The following is a 24,979-nucleotide window of genomic DNA, read 5'->3' as shown; positions in this document are numbered from 1 at the left end:
GCAGTAATCATGTTTAGGTCGAAACATCACTTCACGTAGACGGTCGCAGGGACGTCATTTCACCAAAATGCCAGGGGTAGTGGAAGTAACATCACACGACCCTTGACCTCTGATGACATCACAGGAAGTAATGTCATTTGACCTGACCCCGAAGTGACATCACAGGAAGCGATGGAACACAACCTTTCACCCCTTGACAAAACGCAAAGTGCCATCACATAGCATTGTTCGTAAGTACACTGAAAAAAATATGGTTACGATATCACTATAATGTGATCTACATTTCATACAAAAATGGATCACCATATGTATCCTTGATATCAGCGCGTATAGGCCCATATCACCAAATTACTGCAAATGCAAGCAGGTGTCTAAGGCCAAACAATAATGTTGTGTTATTATATAGCACTTACACCTAAGTGCTTTATATAGAACAAATATACATACAATATCACCCAACCTGTGACTCATTTATAGACCTCAGAAGGATGAAAGGCGGAGTTGAGGTGTTTACAAACAGACTAAATCAGTGACTCACCCCCTGAGGTGTGCCTGAAATAAACCTTTAATGAGTCGAGCAATTATTGTATAGAATTCCAGATATTCCTATTCTTTCTTATTTAGGGTCCCTGCTGAAAGTGTTACACTTGTGGAGCCCCCTGTTTTTTAAGAGGCCTGACCAAGAAAGCCAGCTACTCCGAAACAAAGAGCCACATGGCGCCGGCCACAGCCCAGGAGCTTACATTTATAAAAAAAAAAATAAAAACGTTTGTTTTGTTTTTTATTTTTCAGGTGTAGCAAGGGAGACATCAGGGGTCGCAGCTGTGACCCCTGGTAACCCCCAAATGACAGCCCTGGATGTTCGCATCCATAACGCAGACTTGGGTTCTCTAGCAATGTTGTGGACCTCGAAGTGACACTCCCATGGATTATGTGAGCGGCAGAGATAGCCTCAAGAATAGACCTTAAACTGATAGCAGCATAATTGGCATCCATTAAACATTCATGTGAACATTTGTGTAAAATCTTATAGAGTAGCTGTGGAACACAGAGCATGGAATGCAAAGGAAAAGATGCTTAAGAGGAATGTTGGAATATTAGTGGCAGAGCCGGTGGGCTAACCTCTACACTCAAATAAAACACCATAACTCCTTTTCTACATGGTCTGAGTGTAACATCATTTCAGTGGCGACAAGGATGGGATCATGGATGGCTGCCCACCGAGGAGCCATCCAATCGTGCAAACATTTAAATTGGAGTAATCTCTGCGCGTTTCCGGTCCACCAGAAAACTCTTTCCAAAGACTGCATAAGTGCAGAAGACAGACAGACAATTCAATGAATCAGTCAAGGTACTTGGACTGCGACCAACTGCAATAACTTTGGAAGTTCTGACTAAGTGCAGGAGAGACTACAGACCTAGCGACTCAACAGAGACCAGCACGACACGTGATTCAGAAGTAAGTCACCTGCACTGCTTGAGCGTTTCAGAAAAGCTATATGCTTAAAAGGAAACTCAGTTATTCATATGTGCAAGGCTGAAGCGCCATTCTACTGAGTGGACCGTATAGCGGCAAATGTTCACATTTGAAAAACAATTTGCGCGTAAACACAATTAAGTTGTAAATCCCTGCATGTAAATTACAAAGGCTTGGGACCTCTTCTATGGTTCATCTCCAGCGTTACACATATGAATTGTATACAGCTTTATTACAATCTATGGAACTTTGCAATGCGAATTTGAAAATAACATTAAATAAACTAGAGCGCCACGTACCAGCCCGAGACAACGTGTTGTTCTTTGAAAGGGTCCGCGGTTGTAACTCACGGCTGTATTAGAGGAAAGAACCTCACAGCGTCCAGAAAACATGCTGCCATTTTAAGTTCCCTTGGAAACCTGATCCTGTTTACTGCATTTAAACGACGCACACAGCAACAAAGCAAATTAATGCATTAGAAATGAAATCATACTGCCGCATTTAATATCATATAAAGAACAATTGTAGTGTAAGGACATTACATGTAGGAAAACAATGATTATGGAATCTAACTCAAGTTGATATTGTGATATCGTTAAAGGCAAACTTTTAAGCAAGATCATCATTACTTTTCAAACACAGTGGTACTGCACCTCAAAGATAGTGATGCAAATCTACAAATTGTGACAATTTATAAACCAGTCGGTCGACCGACCTACAAACAGGCCGCATCAAGTGTATTGCAGTACATTTCACATCCACTAAGCGAGAACAAAGCACAGCCCATTGCACAATATTGGACACAATATTAAACCAATAACCGCAACAGCAGCATACATAAAGAGAAATAAGTAGGAGCCCAGCCAGACCAGAACAAATAAACATAGTTCACACTGTCTGCAACAGGCCATTGATCTGTTTTTGCGAGCATGCAAGGAATACCACCTCCAAACTATTTCTTAGACACTAAAGGAGAGCCTATTTTACCCTGGACAAGATGGAAGAAACGTTTTGAACATTATGTACTTGCCGCTCACAGCCTAAATGTTGCTAATGAAAGGAAAACATGTCTTCTGATACATTGTTTGGGCAATTACAGACAAGATCAGTTAGAGAATTTTCCAGGCCTCTCAGAAGAACAGCCAGTAGGACTCACAGAATATGAAAAGTGTGTTAAAATGCTAGATCTGCATTATGGAAAATCTGTGAGTATTGTTCTTGAGAGGTATCATTTTGTCAAACGAAAACAAGAACCTGGAGAAACGGCAGAACAATTTAGCACTTCCGTGCGGGGTTTAGCAACCTCATGTAAATATGGAACCAATTTGGATGAAAGATTACGGGACCAGTTCATGCTGGAATGTTATGATGGCAAAGTAAGGGAAGCATTATGTTCAAAAGGTAATCCATCTTTAGAGGAGGTTATTAGGGTTGCAAAAGAAGTAGAACATACAAGCAAATATGTGAGAGTGCTTGAGAAAAGAATAGAAACCGATAAAAAGAAACAAGAGACCCAGATGTTTTGTTGATTCAAAATAAGAATACAGCCAAGAAGAAACAATTTGGAAAGAATCCAACGTATGTACAGAAGATAACAATAAGACTCAAAGAAAGGAAAGAGTTTCAAGCTCGAAGGAAATGCTACCGATGTAATAGCACTAACCATTTGGCAAGCAGTGAAAATTGTCCCGCAATCAAGGAAGTGTGCAAGAGATGCAATAGGAAGGGACATCTCACTGGTTGTTGCAGGACGAAACAAGAAAACATAGAATGCATTGATGAACTATGTGATGAGATGGAAGAATGTACATTCTCAATAGAAGACTCAAATGTCAATGAAATTGAAGAAGATGATGCTGATTTAGAAAAACCGATGGCAACAATAGAATATAGTGGGAAGAATCTAAGTATGGTTATTGATTCCGGTGCAAAATATACTCTATTACCCAAGATACTTTATGAAGAGAATTTCAAGACCGATATCACACTAAAAGGAGTGGATGTTAAACCTGTTGCTTACGGTGGCAAACAAATTGAGTTGGAAGGGTGGTTTGGTCCATAATGAAATTTAAGTAACAAGTGGCAAAAGGAAAAGTCTATGGGTCTCATTATAAGCATGGCAGTCTGGAACTACAGTACCGGTAAGCATGCTGGTACTGTAGTACCCGGACCACCATACTACGAGCTGTGCTCGCGGGTGCCTGTCAGCCCGACAGGTCTGGCCTGGCTGGCAGAGCACCACCCGCGAGCGCAGCATGTCAGATGCACCGGCACCATCGTTGACTGTGCCGGTGCATCCGTCGTCCCCATTCCCATTTAGATCTATGGGGCTCGAATGGGGACTGACAGGCACCAGCACCCAGCAATGCAGGAATTACCAGGTTCGGCAATGTCAGAATTACCCGGTAATTCCTCATTGACGGGTGCCGCAAAAAATGCAACTCCGGCGGCAGCCGTGACTGTTTTACAGGCACGGTTTCCGCCAGGGTTATAATGAGGCCCCATGTCTCCAAAAAAGTAAGACTGCCACTGCTCAGTTGGTCACACCAGAGGAGACTTAAAATAAAGCTTGATCCCAGTGTTGAGGAGGCGATATATGCTTTGGAACAACAAATTCTACCTAATTTACTTGAACAACATTCTGTGTTTCGTGAGGTACTGGGTACTTTGAAGAACTTCAATCATAACATTCGAATGAAAAATTATGCAGTTCCAGAAGTCCAAAAAGCTACACCTGTTCCTTTGACCATCAGGACTGCAGTAAAGGAAGAATTAGAGAAAATGGAAGCACAGGGAGTGACAGAAAGAGTTGAATCGTCAGAATGGGTTTCTCCTTTGGCCATTGTACACAGGCCAAATGGTAAACTGAGATTGTGTATAGACCTCAGATGTGTAAATAAGTGTGCCATTCGAGACAGACATCCGTTGCCCAACAAAACAAACAAAAGATGCTAAGATAATGAGTACCTTAGATCTGAGGTCTGCGTAACACCAGATAAAACTACACCCCAGTTCCAGAAATCGTACAGCTTGTATCATGTCAGAGGGTCTATTGCAATGTAAAAGAATGCTTTTTGGTCTCATGTCTGCTGCAGCTGTTTTTCAAAGAATAATGTATCAGCTATTTCATCATATGGAGGGTGTCTTATGTTTCCAGGATGATGTACTAGTGTATGGGAGAAACCAAGAAGAAAATGACAGTAGTTTTAGAAATGTTTAGAGAGGCTGGTCTTACCCTTAATAGGAACAAATGCATGTTCAATAGAGTCACCACACAACATTTAGGTCATGAAATTTCAGGCAAAGGCATCAGACCAAAGATTGAATTAGTGAACACCGTTGTTAATTTTCCCAGTCCCACTAGTAAAGATAAACTGGTTTCATTTTTGGGAATGGCAGAGCATTCTGCCAAATTCATTCCTGATCTAGTGAGCAAGACATTTAATATGAACAAAATGGTGAAAAAAATGTGAAATTCGAGTAGAATGAACAGTGTGAATGTGAGTTTGGGAAGATAAAATTAGAATTAAACAATGTTCCCATTTTAAGATCATTCACCCCTAACAAGAAAAGCATCATTACTACTCATGCCATCAACCATGGTTTAGCGGCTGTGTTGTCCCAGACTGAAAGGGGTGTGGAATATCCCAAGGCATTTGTCTCAAGAGCTATGAGGGAGGAAGATTGCAATTATTCTACAATTGAGAAGGAGTAAAGTGGTCTATTGAAACATTTTGCACATTCATATGGGGTACAAAGTTTGTGGTGAGGTCACATCACAAACCGCTTAAGGAAATTCTTATTACAAAAGGATTAGATAAAGTTTCCTCTAGGATTCGAAAATGGGTCGCAGGTTTACAAGAATATAACTGGGAAGTAGAACATGTTCCTGGTGTCAAAAACAAGTCTGCTGACTGTTTTTCTAGATTAACCAATGTGATTGATATTATTGATGATGATGAGAGGGTTGATGAACAAATACTGAATGTCAATCAGGAGGTGGTTTCAGAAGAAGAGTGGTTGTGTTATGGGTACAGGCCTGATTAAAACATCCAAGTCATTTCCGTTCTTAATTCAGAATGGCAGAGGGGGAAAACAGGCAGGAGCAATGTGGGTGAGAACCTGGCGAGACAGAAACAGGTTATCATCAATTTCACCCATAGGAATCCCTGCACCCATAGAGTAACATGAGACTTCCTGCTTCCACCAAAATGGATCCTTATGTGCCAGTTCAGAACTATGTTGCACGCTCTAGTCTCCGGGCGTGGCTGTCTATAAAAGCCACGCCCAGAGAACAAATCATGCTTTGTGTGCATTATGTAAGATTCAGGCACATGCTTACCTGTTCCTGCCTCCAGAGTCTTTTACCAGCATTTTCGCAGCGCCCGCGGGTGGCAAGCCACTCCTCTGCTCTGCGAACTCTTTGCGCCTGAAAGAAGAAGGAAAGAAGACATTAGTTCAGCTGCTAAAACTCAGCTGATTTGCACTTACCTCTCCAGCGGCTGCTCGCGGAACACAACTCTCTGAGGCTCCAGCTGATCTCGCTTCGACTTGCGGACCGGCAAGTCTTTCCTGCTTCGCCTTCTTTTCAGCCGCCTACAGGCATCTGTCTCCACAGCAACACACGGAGACCTGCAGAAGGGAAAAAACAGAGCAAACAGGTTAGAACTCGGACTGCATCGTTAGCTGCAACACTATAGAAGTTTATATTCTGTATCCGAATTATCCACGTGCCCAAACCCAGTGAGGCAACTGGGCACCTGGGACACTTAACAGGAGAGCCATAGAACATCTCCATACCAGTCGCATTCTCTCTACATCGGCCACTTCACCGCAACCAAACAGCAGTGCTTTACACTGCAGTGCAGCCACGACAGCAAGCAAACCCTGCGCCGAGTGAAGTTACCGGTCACCAGTTTCCAGACCATAGCGTGCCGCTGCAGATGCAGGACAGAGAGCCCACCATCCTGAACTAAAAGGTGAGCCACTCAACCACAGCACTCCAGCACACAGGGAACAAGGGGAAGAGGGTTCCAGGGTTTTTCTGGCACCACTCGCTAACCCATTATTCTCCTTACACGCAGCCTTCCCTTTACCCCGGGTGGAGTAGAAAAGCAGGGCTGGGATCGGCGGACTCCATCGCTCCTGCGGAGACTCAGGTGAGCGTGACAGAACACGAAGCCTACCTTAAACCTCCTCCGCCTGAGCGATGGAGACCTCGGAGGTAGATCAGTTGTCACAGTTATTGGGGGAATCGTGGGCAGAGGTACACATAGCTTGTACAGAGACAAACGCCTTGAGGCGTGAACTGGTAGTGAACAGGGACAAAACAGACGAGAGTTGCCCATCAATTATTACAGACCCAGGCAGGATTGGCCCTGTTGCCGAGGGGGGCACGGCAACACCATCATTACCACCTCAGCCCATTGCACCTGTACAAGTAATTATTCCAGGCAACGTACCGTTGGCCCCACTGGAGAGGTTCTTAGGAGAACCGAAACGATTTGCAACCTTCATGAACCAGTGTCGTTTACATTTTCTGTGCAAGCCGGGGTTGTTCCTTAAAGACCAATCAAAAGTGGCCTTTGTGTTGTCATACTTGGGGAGTCATGCCACGGACTGGTTGGTGCCGTCAGTAATCAGGGACGACCCCATGAGTTAGAAAAACTCTTTGCCCGCAGTACACAAGGACAAGCCTTGGATGATGAGATGAGTTGTTATCCCTCCGGCAAGGGAGTCAGGACCTCCTGGCTTATGTAGCAACTTTTAATCACCTGGTAGCCGAAGCAAACTGGCCTGAGGAAAAACAAACAACTTTGTTCTACAGAGGCCTACGAGGAGAGCTCAACGATGTCCTGGCACAAGTCATCAATCCCTCAGACGGTTTTCCGGAATGCATCAACTTGGCAATCCAGCTCGATCATCGACTACAAACCCAGAGGGCCGACCGCGCATGTTCAGAGGGTAGAACGTTCTACGTGCGGCCCAAGGAGACGTCTGTTCGTCACATCCCAAACCCACGCAATTGGGCGGAGTCTGAGGTCCATTCACCAAGGCAGAACACGACAGAAGACAGCAAGAGCAGTTGTGCTTGTACTGTGGAAAATCTGGTCATTTCCTCCGTAACTGCCTGGCTAAACCCCCTCGAAAAACTGTTGGAGCTATGGACGGGGAAAGAAGCAACCGAGATGGAAAACTCCAACGCCCGACAGACATAGAGGTCGGTTTGTCGAGCACAACTAAGATACACCTGTCCTCACATTTCCCCATCCCGGTAATCATCGTAGACCAATAATATCCTTCCAAGTTACACGCTCTCGAAGCATTTGTGGATAGCGGAGCCATCGGAAACTACATGGACTGGAAACGGCAGACAGGATTGGGCTACCAGTTCGCTCAAAGATTACCGCCGACAATGTAACCGCAGTCGAAGGAACTCAGCTACTTTCGGGCCCTGTATCCCGTTGCACAGCAAAGGTTATCCTGCTCTGTCAAGACGGACATAAGGAAGATATCTCATTTGACCTTATTTCAGCTCCACAATTCCAGATGATCCTTGTTATACTGTGGCTCGAGGAGCACAACCCGCTCATAGATTGGCATAACAGAATGGTAACTTTTCCTAGAGAATGCAGCCACTGTTATGGGACAGGCCAGACATCAGAATACCCAATACCCGCATACCCTAAGACTCTACCGGTATTGGGGATACTAGGAGTCCAACCTACCGAATACCAGGAGTTGCAAGATGTATTTGCCAAAGAACAAGCCAACACACTACCCCCGCATCATTCCTACGACTGTCAAATTGACCTGGTACCGCGGGCAAAAGTTCCTTGCAGTCGCATCTACGCCCTGACGGAAGGGAAGAACGCTCATCTACAAACCTACTTAGACCAATACCTCGCAAATGGTTTAATTCGCACATCTAAGTCTCCAGCGGCCTCTCCCCTCTTCTTTGTCCCCAAGAAGGAGGGGGACCTACGAACATGCATCGATTACCGAGCGTTAAACCAGGTCACAGTAAAGAACAGGTACCCGTTACCTCTGATCCCCGTATTGCTCGATCAAGTGAGACAAGCACAAGTATTTACAAAATTGGACCTCCGAGGGGCCTATCACCTGCGCGTAAAGGAGGGTGACGAATGGAGGACCGCGTTTTGCACCAGGTAGGGTCTCTCTGAATATCAGGTAATGCCGTTTGGGCTATGTAATGCGCCGGCAGCATTCCAACACTTCATGAACGATGTCCTGCGAGAACTACTAGATGTATGTGCCGTAGTATACATCGATGACATCCTCATCTACTCGCCCACCGTACAAGAACACATGTCGCATGTGTGGGCAGTTCTCCGCAAGTTATGTGAAAATCATTTGTATGCCAAGCTTGAAAAATGCTCCTTCCATGTCACCGAAGTGGAGTATTTAGGTTTTGTATTGTCACTACAAGGCATCCGAATGGACAACAGGAAAGTAGAGGCTATTCTCACCTGGCCATCACCCTCGTCCCTAAAGGGAGTGCAGAGTTTTCTCAGTTTTGCAAACTTTTACTGACACTTTATACCTAGTTTTTCGCACATGCTACACCCTATTCCCTCCTACGCAAACACTGAAAATGTAAATGGACCCCCGCAGCACAAGAGGCTTTTCATGCCCTAAAGGACAAATTTACATCAGCCCTTGCATTACAACATCCACAACCAGATCTCCCATACATCGTTGAGACTGACGCTTCAAGCGTAGCCATGGGGGCAGTCCTATCCCAACGGAATCCCGATACTGGTCACCTACACCCTGTGGCCTTCTGGTCGAAGAAGTTTTCCCCAGCAGAATTGAATTATGCAGTTACGGATAAGGAACTGCTCGCGATCAAAGAAGCCCTCAAGGAGTGGAGGTACTACTTGCTCGGAGCCAAGCATACAATTACGATCATAACTGACCATCGAAACCTCCAGTACTTGCGCTCAGTTAAAGCACAATCATCCCGACAACTCTGTTGGGCTCTGTTCCTGTCGGAGTACGATTTTGTGATCACTTACCGACCCGGAGTGATAAACGGCAAGGCAGATGCATTATCACGTATCAGCAAAGGGAAACAAGCCTACAACATTTCTGACCCGGTAAACTTCATTCCAGGCGACAAGATCCTAGGTCTTTGTGGAGAAAATTCTCCTTCATGGCAGACGTTCAAGGAAAAGGTCAAAAACAGCCTGTCCGCAAAGGAACTACGGACATGGAGCAACAAAGGAACCCACTTTTCCATCAAAAATGGCCTACCATATCACTAAGGTCATCTTTACCTCCCAACATGTGCTTTGCAGGGAGAAATACTCACCAATTACCACAACTCGCCTATTAAAGGGCACCCTGGAGTGACAAAGTCTGCAGAAAAGGTTGAAAGATCCTACTGGTGGTAAACTTGGCGACAAGACACCACCTAATTTGTCAACTCGTGTGGGACATATGCTCAAAACAAGGCCTCAAAGCAAAGACCAGCTGGCTTATTGCAACCACTGGCGGTACCGCCTACTCCCTGGCACACCGTTTAGATGGATTTGGTCACTGACTTGCCTCCCAGCTCAGGGTTTAACACCATCCTTGTGTTGGTCAATCTATTAATCAAGATGGCCATCTTCATAGCCTTAAAAGGCATCCCGACTGCCCAGGCCTTGGCCCAAGTCTTCCTCAACAACATTGTGAAATTGCATGGGTTCCCATCCATACTAATTTCTGACAGGGGCAGTCAGTTCATGTCACTGCTCTGTAGACAATGTTACGCCTTGGCTGGAGTAGAAATACGGTTGTCCACTAGTCATCATCCACAAAGAGATGGACAGAAAGAGCGCGCAAACCAAACTCTGGAGCAATACCTCTGTTGCCTTCAGCACCAAACAGAACACTCGTGGGTGGAGATCCTGTGGATGGCCGAAAACGCATATAATAATTCTATACACGCCTCTACACGCATGACTGCTTTCTACACTCTGTATGGACGCAACCCACAGACGTCTGCATATGACCTGCTATCGACATGCCACCCATCAAGACTTTACATGAACGTATCACTCAAGCAACCAAACATGCAGTGGCACATCTAGAGACGGCTAAGGCTACACAAAAGAGATATGCCGATCGTCACCAGAGAAAGGCCCCAGACTACCAGGTAGGGGATTCGGTGTGGTTAGCCTCTAAGTATATCGCATTAAAAGGAACCAGGAAATTCTATCCCAGGTTCCTAGGTCCTTTCACAATTGAAACTGTGATCATTGTTGTCGCCATGAAGTTAACCTTACCTCCACAAATGCGCATACACCCGGTATTCCATGTTTCTTTGTTGAAGCCTGTGCACCCTGGGACTAGAACACTAATGCCACCAGTCCCCGTAGTAATAAAGGGTGATGAACCTGAGTACGAGGTTAAGCAAATACTAGATTCCAAAGTGGTAAAAACACTCTGTATTACCTAGTGGATTTGAAGGGATATGGGCTCCAGGATAGATCATGGGAACCAAGCGAGAACATCCACACCCCTCGGTAATTACACAAATTCTATTGAAACAATCCCACCAAGCCCGGTCCAGGGAACACACCATTGGGTGGAGCCTTGATTGGGAGGACTGTCATGGGTACAGGCCTGATTAACACATCCAAGTCATTTCCGTTCTTAATTCATAATGGCAGAGGGGGAAAACAGGCAGGAGCAATGTGGGTGAGAGCCTGGCGACCCAGAAACAGGTTATCATCCATTTCACCCATAGGAATCCCCGCACCCATAGAGTAACATGAGACTTCCTGCTTCCACCAAAATGGATCCTTATGTGCCAGTTCAGAACTATGTTGCACGCTCTAGTCTCCGGGCATGGCTGTCTATAAAAGCCATGGCCAGAGAACAAACAATGCTTTGTGTGCATTCTGTAAGCTTCAGGTATACGCTTACCTGTTCCTGTCTCCAGAGTCTTTTACAAGCATTTTCGAAGCATCCGCGGGCCGGCAATCCATTCCTCTGCTCTGCAAACTCTTTGCACCTGAAAGAAGAAGGAAAGAAGACTTTAGTTTCGCTGCTAAAACTCCGCTGATTTGCACTTACCTCTCCGGCGGCCGCTCGCGGAACACAACTCTCTGAGGCTCCAGCTGATCTCGCTTCGACTTGCGGACCGGCGAGTCTCTCCTGCTTCGCCTTCTCTTCAGCCACCTACAGGCATCCATCTCCACAGCAACACCCGGAGACCTGCAGAAGGGAAAAAATAGAGCAATCAGGTTAGAACTTGGACCGCATCATTAGCTGCAACACCGTAGAACTTTATATTCTGTATCCAAATTATCCACGCGCCCAAACCCAGTGAGGCAACTGGGGGGACCACAGCGATACCGCACTTACCTGTGTTCAGCTCAGAGGAACCAGTGAGGTAACTTGCTCCTGGGACACTTATCAGGAGAGCCACATAACTTCTCAATACCAGTCACATTCTCTCTACAGCGGCCACTACACCGTAACCAAACAGCAGTGCTTTACACCGCATAGCAGTGGACTCCATCGCTCCTGCGGAGGCTCAGGTGAGCGTGACAGGTCACAAGCCATGTTGAAGAAGAAGTGTCAAGTATCCCCCCCACTCCAGTTGCCCCCTCCCATTGCCTATTGAGTTCACACCAAAGTATGTGACGTATGAAGAACAGTTAAATCAGCAGAGAGCAGCACATGGGCTCTGCCCAGTACCTATCAGCCATTCCTCTGCTCTGCAAACTCTTTGTGCCTGAAAGAAGAAGGAAAGAAGACTTTAGTTCCGCTGCTAAAACTCCGCTGATTTGTACTTACCTCTCCGGCGGCCGCTCGCGGAACACAACTCTCGGAGGCTCCAGCTGATCTCGCTTCGACTTGCGGACCGGCGAGTCTCTCCCGCTTCGCCTTCTCTTCAGCCGCCTACAGGCATCCGTCTCCACAGCAACACCCGGAGACCTGCAGAAGGGAAAAAATAGAGCAATCAGGTTAGAACTTGGACCGCATCATTAGCTGGAACACCGTAGAACTTTATATTCTGTATCCGAATTATCCACGCGCCCAAACCCAGTGAGGCAACTGGGGGGACCACAGTGATACCGCACTTACCTGTGTTCAGCTCAGAGGAACCAGTGAGGTAACTGGCTCCTGGGACACTTATCAGGAGAGCCACAGAACTTCTCCATACCAGTCACATTCTCTCTACAGCGGCCACTACACCGCAACCAAACAGCAGTGCTTTACACCGCATAGCAGCCACGACAGCAAGCAAACCATGCGCCGAGTGAAGTTACCGGCCATCGGGTTCTGGACCATAGCGCACCTGCAGATGCAGGACGGAGAGCCCACCATCCTGAACTAAAAGGTGAGCTACTCAACCACAGCACTCCAGCACACAGGGATCAAGGGGAAGAGGGTTCCAGGGTTTTTCCGGCACCGCTCACTAACCCATTATTCTCCTTACAGGCAGCCTTCCCATTACCCCGGGTGGAGTAGAAAAGCAGGGCTGGGATCGGCAGACTCCATCACTCCTGCAGAGGCTCAGGTGAGCGTGACAGTTTGCAAGCCATGTTGAAGAGGAAGTGTCAAGTATCGCCCCCACTCCAGTTACCCCCCTCCCATTGCCTATTGAGTTCATACCAAAGTATGTGACGTATGAAGAACAGTTAAATCAGCAGAGACCAGCACATGGGCTCTGCCCAGTTCCTATCAGTGTCCTATTAATATACTGACACCTGAGAAAACCTGGACAGTAAGGTATCCATTAAAAAAGCCATACATACATTCTAAACAATATGACAGTTGTTTGAATAAAATACCTGAAGAAGCAAAGAAGATAATGAAGGAAGATGAATGGTGACGTCATAAGAAATCGGACTGGCGCACATATAGAAGATATGATGACCTAAGAATACTGAACAGAGACAAAATATAAAGGAGATACCATGGATAAGTGACAGCTTGGGCTCAAGATGAAGAAACTCATGCCACATACATGATGAAGATGTTGAGTTTGTTTAAACGTGTACAGATGCAAGTAACTGCAAGAAGCAAAGAAATCGTGAAGCTAGCTTATGCTTAATAGTCAATAAATTGCAGCAAGTGCCAACGTTTACAAGTATATACCTCAAGAAGCACTTTATGTATGAATGCAAGTCCACTACGCACATGAGCAGAATTGAGCAAAGGTTACAAAAGACCTCAAATGGATTGTGTTGCAGCAAGAAAATCAAGAATCAAGACAGAGCAAAAATCTGCTAAGGATGACCATGCCAAGAAGCCAAGGTCTTATCTGGGTGGAATGGGCTGACATTGGATACAAATAAGGAGAAAAGAGAACAGACAATCCTGTTCAGAAAGGTCAGGATAAGCCACAGACATCAGAGAACTGGTAGAATTAAATCAAATATACGAAAAAACACAGAACAGCTGATCTTCACGGTGTCCAGTCACGTGACCAAGACAGGCTGGAAGAGTGAGACTTTCACACCTATGCATGGATCCCCGCCATGCCCATACTCCTTTAAAAGTTCTCAGAGCGCAGAGCAGAATCAAGGCCAAACTACAAAGAAGGAATAATTGACACATGACTACTGAGGTGATGATTGATTGTAGCATAAATGGTGGGAAGCTGGGGTGCAGACGAGCTTCTCTGCACCTGGATGTTCTTTCTGCGTGCTGCTAGACGTAGGTGGGAAAGTATGAGTGGGTTTGATGCCAACCCAATCATAGTGGACCATGTAATCTAGGGTCCTATAGTGAGTAGAGCCAATGGGACGTTGTACTTTTAGTGATGTTCATAGTGGCCATTTTGAAGGGAGGGCTTAGTTTCCCCACCTGACATTGATTATCCAATCCCCTTTCCCCGTTACCATATACAGATATAGTACCTATATTAAGGTGCCTTCCTATAACCAATCACGTTGCATGTTAGGTTTTTAAAGTTGCCACGTAGAATGACGTTAGTACGTGCACAAGTTGTATGTCAGCAATGACGTTTTTTGCTATAAATATTGTATTTTTTCTGAAAGTAAAGAGAGCAAGAAGATCGGGCGATTGCTGATGTTCGTTGTACTCCCCGTTTTATGAACTTGTCATTAAACGGACTCACTTTGCCAAACTCTTGAGTTGTCTTGATTATTTGATGCATGCGTATGAATCTGCATCCCCATCTATCTCGAGGGTGCTGCTACTCATCTTAAAGGGCAGGTTGGAGATCATCCAGTTCACTTGTTAGCAGAGTTAGATGGTTAGATTAGATAAAGATACCCATCGACCGTCAACATAAGTAACTTTGGGTCCTCGGCAATATCACACGTCCTTTGACATCCGGCTGATAGAACGAGAAGCTCCCCATAGATAGTAGATATATTAATTGAAAAACCCTGCAGGCTAGGGGTGACGGGTCCCTTGCTTTTGCCCAAACTCCACTCCCACATCTACGAGTAGCTGATCGGACGAGCGGCACAGAGAGGCAGTGACGAAGGCGGTGATCCCGAGCATCCGTAGATGAAAAACATGCAAACGGTGAGTAAAAAAGACTGAATGTTTTGGCAAAGCATGCAGGCTTAAAAACAAATAAGGGAAGGTAACGGAGGGAGGCGAAATAAAAAATAACATCAGAATAAGAGTGTAATATATATAAGGGGAAATATATTGACTCGAGTGTGGCCGAGGAATATAAAGAGTTATCGTGAGTGTGGCCGCGATAAGAGTATACGCCCAGTTCCTATATTTTTTTTTGTTGATTAAACACTTTTATTGTATATTTTAAAGAATTCTAGAGAGAAGCCCTTATCTAAAGTCCTGCAAATAGGATCAAGTAGGAGAGTGGGTTGATTAAAGACAATCCAAAAGAGATAGGCTTAAGTTCCATGTCAAACAGACATTAGGGGTAAGATGCGTCTGAGAGAGCAGATGGCATAAGATTTATGGGGCCGGCCAGAGTTTGTCTGTTTGTTTATATGTTTAAGTAAAATTCTGACATCATAGTCGAAAAACTGTTTTTATGTGAAAAAAGGTATGAAAATTGCACAATTGTAGAAGGAAATTATTGCATGACGTGGATTGATGGTTGTTTTTTAGCAAGATTAAAGATTAAAGTAAAAAATATTGTTGAAAAAAACGGGATTGGAGCTCGCTCATATTGTTGATTTTTTAGACGTAATTTTAATAAAGTGTGAAGTGGAAAATAGGCAAGTGTTATTTGAATAAGGGGTAAACGAGTCAAGCATGGAAGACATCACTCTGTTAATACACATGTGCAAACAGTTGAAGAAACACGCACCTAAGCTTAAACAGTACAGAGCGGAATGGGTTAAAGGGACTCCAGACAAAATGTTTATGCCCTGGCCCCAAGGCAGATCACTATCTAAAACGGTCCCGCAGCACATGACGACATATTTATATGCCACGTACACTGGCAAAAAGTTAGACAAGCGCCTGGCTAGTTTAGAACTTTGGAAGATGTACCAGGAAGAAAGGTAGGAGGAGCTGCTGTTCGATTGGATACTGAATATATGCAAAGAGGGGGGTGAAGAGCCTTCTGCGCCACCCGCCCCCGTCTGAAATAAAAAACAAAGCTAGTAAAGATGAAGGATTGTACCCACGGAGGGAACTTAAAGCAGTAATGGGATATAGCAACCCGTTTTATGAGTCATATGAGTCACCTACGCAAAGTAGTGACGAAAGCCCAGAGAAGGACAGGGAAAGAAAAATTACCTCCAAATTCCTGAGGGACAAGGAGAGACGCGAAAAGGAAAAAGGTCATCAAGCGCAAGCAAGTACATCTCTAGGTACAGGAAAAGAGGTAAAGAGATGGAAAGGAGATGAGGATGGAACTGATGAGATGGCACTCACACAGAACAAATGGATGGGAGGTCAGATTTTATTGAAACTCAATGGTAAAGGCATTGAGGACATGAAGGGGTAAAAAAAGGATAGACAGAAACGAGAGCAGTTATATCATGACAAACAGGTCAGAAAACAGGAAAAGGTGGAAGATCAAAGTAAACGTGACAATAAGCAGAGAACAGCTGATGATCAGGAAAGAATAGAACAAAGGAGATTAGAAGAAGAACAAAAGATACGAGAGAAGAGAATAAAAAGACAGAGAGATGAGGAAATACAAATGGCAAATGACCAAAGAGATACGAGGAAAAAAGAGGAAGACAGGGTTAAAGAGGAAGCGAGGAAGCGTAGACAATTTGATGATGACATAGAACGCAAGCGAAGACAGAGAACGCGTGATCTCAAGTATCTGGAAAGGGAGGATAGAAAACCCGATCCAGTGGTAGAATGGGAAGAGCTAGAAGAATTGTTTCCCGAGTATGATTCAGTACCAGGCACGTCTAGAGTAAATCTAGAAGATGACTTTAACACCAGAGGTATCAGAGAGACAATCGATAGAATATATGTTGAGATGGGACTGGAAAAGGTACCCCAAGGAAAGGAAAAGGATGAGTGCCTTAAAAGCACTCAGTTGTAGAATACTGAGGACGCTTCACGCAGCAGCAGACACAGAGAGCTGTCATTAGATAGGCTGACACTAAGAAGAAATGAGGAAGATGAGAGAAGCTGCACGAGTTGGGCACAGGCAATATCAGACGAAGAAAGGGAAGCCTGTGAAAGAGAAGAAAGAGTAGAAAGAGAAGAAAGAGAAGAAAGAGAAGAAGGAGAAGAAAGAGAAGAAAGAGAAGAAAGAGAAGAAAGAGAAGAAGGAGAAGAAAGAGAAGAAAGAGAAGAAAGAGAAGAAAGAGAAGAAAGAGAAGAAGGAGACACAGAGCGAGGTCGTGAAAGACGTCTCTCTATGGTTAAGGGAATAAGATGGTTGGATTCAACCGTGTCCGCATCTAAAGTACCAGAGTCAGTGACCCAGTCAGATCAGCATGAAGGACTGCCACACGGTCAGAGGGGGGTGTCTCCCCTGCCATATGCAAGCAAGTTAAGGACATTGCCAGGCAGACGGAGATGTGGGAATATTACCCCTGTGGTAGACAGACAAATGATGAGAGAAGAAAAGGAGTTCAGTGCATCACAGTTTCCCTTATTAGAGAAGGGAGGGACAAGGCCACAGTATATACCATGGCCACAAATGGATAGAGAGAATCTAAAAAACAAGCTCCCAATATTGACATCTGGAGCTGGGAAATGGATACACGAGTTAGAAAAAATGACAGGAGGTAATATGTTGGCTATATGGGATATTAAGGGTCTTTTGATCCCAATACTTGGTGACAGAGCTGACGATGTTTAGACACGTGCAGGTTACCCTGGTGTGACTGCAGTTAATACGACGCTTGACGGAGCGCTGTTTAACAAATGCAGAACTGTGGTATGGAAAGCGCTTCGAGTGCTATACCTGGACACTTCTGACATAGGATCTATAGTGACGCGTAAGATGAAGGAGGAAGATGATCCGTTGCTTTACATTCAGACATTTCAAGACGCATGGGTACTGGAAACTCATGAATCTTGGGGTAAATCTATACACGTGTTTTACCATACATTATGTCAAGGGCTGCCAGAACAGGTGCAGAAGCAGCTCAAGAAGTTGGTAGGAAACAAAGCTAAGCCATGGTCAGAAATACAACTGATCATTGTCCATTATTTCAGGCTGCTGCAATAGAAAAACGCAAGAATGATGCATTGAAAGGTGAAGAGGCCAAATTAGTGCAGAAAAAATTGTCAAAATATGCCATTGAAGGGGCAATGTTAACTAGCACAGATGGATCCAATGCGCAGCAGGTCAATAACCAAAGGCAGTTCGATCAAAGCAATAAAGGGTCAAGCCCAACAGGAAGAGGCTCCCGAGGATGGGGATGGCAAAATAATCAGGGAGGCTTTCAGAATATGCAAGGCGGTAATCAGAATATGCAAAATGGTCAAATGATCGACTGCCAACGTGATGGACGTGTGGGATGACAGGGCATCTAGCGCATATGTGCAAGAGTCAAAGGATGGTACAAAAGGACCAATTTACAAGCGGGGGGTGATGAATCCACCTGCGTTTTCGCAGCAGGGTGAAGATGGATATGTGCAGAATCAAACTGTACAACAGCAAGCGCAGCAAAGCTTACAGCCACAGCAGACTGTGACCAATTTCCCGCAAGGGCAATCTCAACAGTCCCCAATGCAACTTCAACAGACTACAGACACAGGACAGGTATTGACCTCTAGAGCAGGAAATGCCACTGATGATGGAGGAAATCCATTCACAAACAGTGGGACTAGATTGTTCATGAACTAGGACAGCTCACTGGGAGACCTAATGTGTTCCATTCTATCAGTGACACCAAACCCTCACGAGGAACCAAGGGTGGATGTCACTATAGGGGGTAAAGAATATTCGTTCTTAGTGGATACAGGTGCAACACGTTTGTGTATACGTGAAGGCAAGTTTCCTTTATCTGGCGATGGCATGAATACCCAAGGTTTTACAGGAGCTACAAGCCATGTTCCTTTCACAAAAGAACTTCCAGTTTCCATAGGAGAATGTGACATGAAGGTGCCACTGCTTTTATTCAAGGCAAACACCTGTCAATATATTGGGATGAGATTTGATGACGAAGTTAAATATCTTGTTCACGGAAGAGGGCATAGTGTGTTCAATTCCAGGAATGAACTATTTAAACGTGTGCGAAATGATCAGAGCGTACACAGGACGAATAGCTATGAGGGCTATTACATTAGAACCTGAGATATTCGCATATGGAGTGCGCATATTAATGTCATGGCTACCAGGCCTTGCAGACCGAACAATGAGAACCCCAGATGAGTTTCTGTTCAGACCAAGAATACCTATGCATGAGGAAAAGGGACAAGTGTTTCCCTTAGCAATACAAGCAGCCATAGTGCGAGGAGAGATGGCTCTGCTTGACGGTTGTGATGATGAAGGCAGCAATGGTGCGCAATAATCGCCATTGGGGAAGGTTACAGATTGACTGACTTTATGTCAGTCAATCTGTAACCTGTTTGAAGACTATCTGTTTGAAGAACAACTAGGTGAGGATGAGATGACATTTGAGGTAAACCTCATTTATTGGGTGAAAATGATTAAAAGAGAGGTGCCCCAGAGAATGATGCTGGCACAAAAATGTCCTGAATATTTTGATGACGACATGGCAAAGGTGTCTGTCTCAGTATGGACTACAGGCCCTTATGACGAAGGTTTACTGAAATGAGTCGGAGAAGTGAAGATGAAATTAAAACCAGGAGCAATTTTACCAAAAGCACAACAGTATCCTATTTTTAGGGAGGCAGATGAAGGGATTTTTAAGACAATGGGCCTGATTGGGAGTATGGCGGTAAGACAGACACGGCACTGGTATCGCTACCGGCACCATCACTACCATACCGCCATACTAGGACTTGTGCTTGCGGAAGCCCTAGCAGCCACCGTTATGAATGGTACCGCTGCTACCATCCTCCTCATTCCCATTGAGCCCTATGGGAATGGTGATGTACCGGCTCTGGGAATTACTGGGTCCGCTGAGGTCGAAATGGCCCGGTGATTCCCCTTTCGCGGGTGCTGGAGCCGGATGCGAGTTTTAGGGTAGCTTTGCCGGTAAAACTGGCAAGGCTACCGCCAACCTCGTAATGAGGCCCGATTTCTGCCATGATGGAGCAAGGCATTTTAGTGATGTCAGAATCGTCATGCAATACTTCGGTTTATCCAATTAAGAAATCAAAGGGAGCGTCTTGGAGGCTAATACAAGATTTGAGGCGATAAACCAGATAGTAGAGGCTGAGTTCCCTCTAGTGCCTAACCCGTCTACAATTCTGTGTAACATACCTGTTGAGGCACGTTATTTCACGGTGATTGATTTGAAAAATGCCTTCTTCTCAATCCCATTGCACAAAGATTCGCAGGATTTGACATCATTTACGTTCAGACACGTTTGTCTGAAAAGCACAGGCTGCCTCAAAGGTATTGTGAGTCCCCTTCGATTTTCAATAGAGTCCTGCAGATGGACTTGAGCAACATTGCAGTAGAGAGTGTTGTTTTGCAATATCTGGATGGCATTTTAGTTTGCAGCACAACAGAGGAAGAGTGCAGACATGATTCCATTGAATTATTGACTATACTTGCTGAGAAAGGATATAAAGTTGACAAAGAGAAGTTACAGTATTGTCAACAAGAGGTGCTGTACATAGGCCAAATGATTTCACATGAAGGAAAGAAGGTTACCCCTGAAAGAGCTGAAGCTATTTTGAAAACAGCTAAGCCACACACGATGAAACAAATGCAAGGTTTTCTAGGATTATGCAATTATGTCAGGGCATGGGTCTTTGACTACAGCTCTTTTACCAGGCCCTTATTACAAGCCTTAAAGAAAGCACAGGCAACAAAAGAAAAAAATGTGTGGGCTAAGGCCATGGAGGAAGGGTTTGATGAACTAAAAAAGGCCATTTGCACAGCACCAGTTTTAGGGATTCCCAATTATGCAGAAGAATTCTTCCTGTTTTCACACACGGACGGTACTGTTAGGACAGCAGTCCTTACACAGAAAACCATGTTGTGGTACAAGCCCCTGGCATACTACAGTGGGATCTTAGACCCAGTAATGAGAGGTAATTTCCCGTGCAAACATAGTTTGGCCGCTGCTGTGTTTGCCATAGAGAAGGCTACTACCATTGTGTAATGGCGTGCTCAAAGACGTTATTCATTGAACACGCATTATTTGCCATTTTAGGGAAACCGAAAGGTACATTGACATCACAAAGAGCTTCTGCTTATGAAGGGGTCATATCAAATCCAGTGATTAAAATTGTTCGGTGCAGAATAGTGAACCCAGCTATGTTTATAGCAGAGCCAGTTACTGAAGGAGAGCCGATACATGATTGCGTGAACTATGAAGAATTCTATGATGAGATCCCCAGAGTAAAAGAAAATGCACTGGCAGAATGAGAAATTGTCTTCATTGACGGTTCTTCCAGGATCGATCAAAATGATGGACAGAGATATACAGGTGCTGCTGTGGTGAAGCCCACGGCAAATGAGAATTTCGAGTACTTATTAGTGCACGTTTACCCTCTCATTATTCAGCACAGGCTGCAGAATTATTGGCGTTGATACGCGCTCTTGAGAATCACGCAGACCAGGAAGTAACAGTGTACAGTGATTCTGCCTATGTGACGTTGACAGTGCATGCAGGCTTAGCCCACTGGAAAAGGAGGGGCTACCTCCGAGCGGACGGCACGCCAGTGCAGCATGCAGCCTTACTGGACAGGCTCATTAAGACACTACAACTTCCAGTGGGCAAAGCAGTCGTGAAGTGCGGAGCCCACACGAAAGGGACAGATTTTACCCTGCGTGGAAATAAAGCAGCAGACACTGAGGCCAAGTGTGTGGCAACTGAAGATGAAATAATGATGATGTGGAAATGTCTGATGTATGTGAGAAAATGATTGTTGTGAGGAATGAGCCGGTAGGCTACAGTAATATGTCAAATACCCAGTTAATGGAGCTCTAAGGATGGGGCACTGCAGGAAGAAAAGATCCTTTGGCAGCGATGGGCTTGTTCTTTAAACCACTCTGAGGCTTTGTGGCCACACGACAGCACTGGTAAACCAGTAATGCCTATATCCCTATTGAAAATAACACTGGAGCAGTTACACTATCCAGCACATGTAACAAGAGAAAATCTAGAAGCAACCATTGCGGAAGACTGGCTTGTACCAAACCTAGCAGGGCATTTTGCATTTTTTATGATAATTTGCATAGTCTGTCAGAAATCTACGGCTGGGCATACACTACGTGTGATCAGAGGAGTCATCCCAAGGCCTAATGGTCCTTTTCAGCACTTGCATATTGACTATGTCGATATGATTCAAGTATGTAACGGGTACAGGTATTTAATTGTTGTGTTGTGTCCATTCTCTAGATGGATAGAGGCAGGTCCATGTACACACCCAGGCTCTACCTGTGCGGCCAAACTCTTGGTGAGGGAAGCGTTTCCCAGATGGGGAGTTTGTGAAGTGATGAGGTCGGATAACGGTCCTCATTTTGTTAACGCAATATTTAAACAGATCAGCTTGTTGCTTGGGATAAAGCACACATTTTCATCGGCGTATCATCTGCAAGGGAATGGCATATGCGAGACACTCAATGGTTTGTTAAAGGAAAGGATAGCCAAATTGAAGCTTACTCTGAAGAAAGGATGGTTGCACTGCCTTTGACTGCCATTCTATGTGCTCAGAAACCAGCCTGGTTCTGACCATCATCTTACGCCACACGAAATTGTGACTGGCAGAAGAATGCGGACGCCGTTTATGCCTCGAAATAGAGCTAGATGTGATGTTCAGCCAACAGGAGAAGTGTTAGGAATGGAAATGCAAAATTACTTGAACTGCATTACATCTAGTTTTTCTGTAATTTCAGGACAGCTGCAGTGACGAGGAGGGTGTAGTGCAGGACAGAATACAGAAGGAAATACTACAACAGACAAGGTTCCGGAGTTACGTGTACCTCAACTATACCCTGGGGATACTGTCTTAGTTCGGAATCACATAAGGAAAAGGTGGGACGAGCCAAGGTTTCACAGTCCTTTTGTTGTGGAAGACATAACGCCATCTGAAGTTAAGTTACAAGGAAGAAGAGCTTGGATTTTCCTCAGTGACATCAAGCCATATATCGGAGAGACCCCTCTGCCCGCATCCCAAACCGGAGAGACTACCAACAGCGGGGAAGAAACACAGCACGTGCAGACGAGATCTATGAAGAGGATGAAGGACGCATAACCAGCATAGTGGAAAGAGCAAGGAACTTTTGTTTTAAAGTTGTGGCTTAATTCTAGACATTCCCCTTGAGAAAAATAAGGGAAGAAAGGACAAAATTATGAACACTCTGTGCACCCTAGCTGCAGGGTAAAAGAAGAGAATTGCATTTATTGAGCCGCAAGTAGCTTGTTGACTTTGGAATGAGGCACACTGAAGCCTTGATAAGAAAAGTTACGCCGAATTTTGATCGAGGGTATATAAACTGGAAAAGAATACAGTATCCCGAGTCATTCAATACAGAGGCCCTCATTACGACCCTGGCGGAAAGTGACTGACCGGACCGCCACAGCGTAAATAGCGTTTCCGCCATTGCACGATGGAGCAAAGTGCGGCTCATTCCGACCCATCGGGCACGAGCACCACGCCATGGCGGAAGTGCAAAGTCCGCGATGGCGGAAATGACCCCAAAACGGCCCACACCACCGCCGTACGGCGCCCTAGGTGCAATACCGCCACCCATCTCAGCGGACACCGCAGTGAGCGCCAACCGGAAAGTACGGTGACCGTAAATATACGGAAACGGAAGTAAAAGCATGGTCCCGGAACGGGAAACATCACGCCGTACACCTATAAAACCACTAAATCCACACAACCATTAAAAATACTACCCTGAGACACATCCCAACCCGTCATCCACCCTAGTGAAACCAAGAAAAATGGGAAAAGTAGCGAAGAAAGCGTGCGACCGCAAGCGGCAGGTCCACTTCTCCCGTGTGGAACTCACCGTACTCACAGAGACCCTCCAGGAGAATGCAGCCGCCGTCTTCTCCACGCAAATGACCAGGACGGCACTTGCGAAGAAGAAGGCCATATGGGCCCTGGTGGCACAGCGGGTAAGTGCGGTGGGGACCGCACCCCGCAACCCACAGCAATGCAGAAAGCGATGGGACGACCTGCGGATACGCGTCCGTAGCATACTGTCTGCCAACCGCAACATTGCCACAGCCACCGGGGGAGGATCGGAATCACCCATCAAGTTGACCCCCTGGGAAGAAATCTGTGCCTCCACCATAGGAATGGAGAGCATAGAGGGAGTCGGAGGGATGGAGAAAGGAGTGCAGACATCCGAAGAATCAGGTAGGTGGCCCAAATAAAACAATGCCAAAACCACAATGTCCAATCATGTGAAGTACCACGTGCCCACATAGTGCAACAGTAACACATGTCCAGGAGAACGTCCACATACATAGGCCTGATAGCACACTTCAAAACTCACATCAAATACATAAATAATTAAAAATCCTAAAAACGCCCTCTACACGTGCAGCAGGCACACCCTAACTGCAGGCTGCCAAACAACTGCACCCTCACACCACACACAAATGAAACCACCTCCAAGGCCCCGACCCAAATCACCCTCAGGTACCACCCCAATGCATGTGATACATTGCCATTCCAATTCCCACAGACCCATCAATAACGCTCGCCCTCCTTTACTCCACCACAGGGTCCGATCCAAACGACGAGCTCCAGGACACCCCTACCAGCACACCTGCAAAGAGGGCCAAGACCAACGGCCAAAGACCCTCCACCTCAGCTGCACGCATCAAGACACGGCAGCAGCACAAATCAAGTGGCAGCACAGAGGAGGGAACTCCAACAGGCACCCCAGCAGCCAGCATGCCCACACCACCACCACCACAGGTCCCCCCAATGGATGCCACAGTAGGCACTGCTTCTGGTGGCAGCAGCACCATAGGTGACACTGCATTAATGGCAGCATGCTCC

At 45.5% G+C, this 24,979-nt stretch overlaps 1 protein-coding gene across 2 annotated transcripts in view; it reads left to right on the top strand.

Moving 5' to 3' along the window:
* The window catches only part of TXNRD1 (thioredoxin reductase 1), a 419,225-nt gene that overhangs the window by 141,682 nt on the left and 252,564 nt on the right, over nt 1-24,979 (top strand). The window lies entirely within an intron of this gene.

Source organism: Ambystoma mexicanum, chromosome 12, assembly GCF_040938575.1.
Source record: "Ambystoma mexicanum isolate Mex_15411 chromosome 12, UKY_AmexF1_1, whole genome shotgun sequence".
NCBI classification, from domain to species: Eukaryota; Metazoa; Chordata; class Amphibia; order Caudata; family Ambystomatidae; genus Ambystoma; species Ambystoma mexicanum.
Note: the sequence above shows the minus strand (reverse complement) of the source record. Positions and strands in the feature narration are given on the sequence as shown.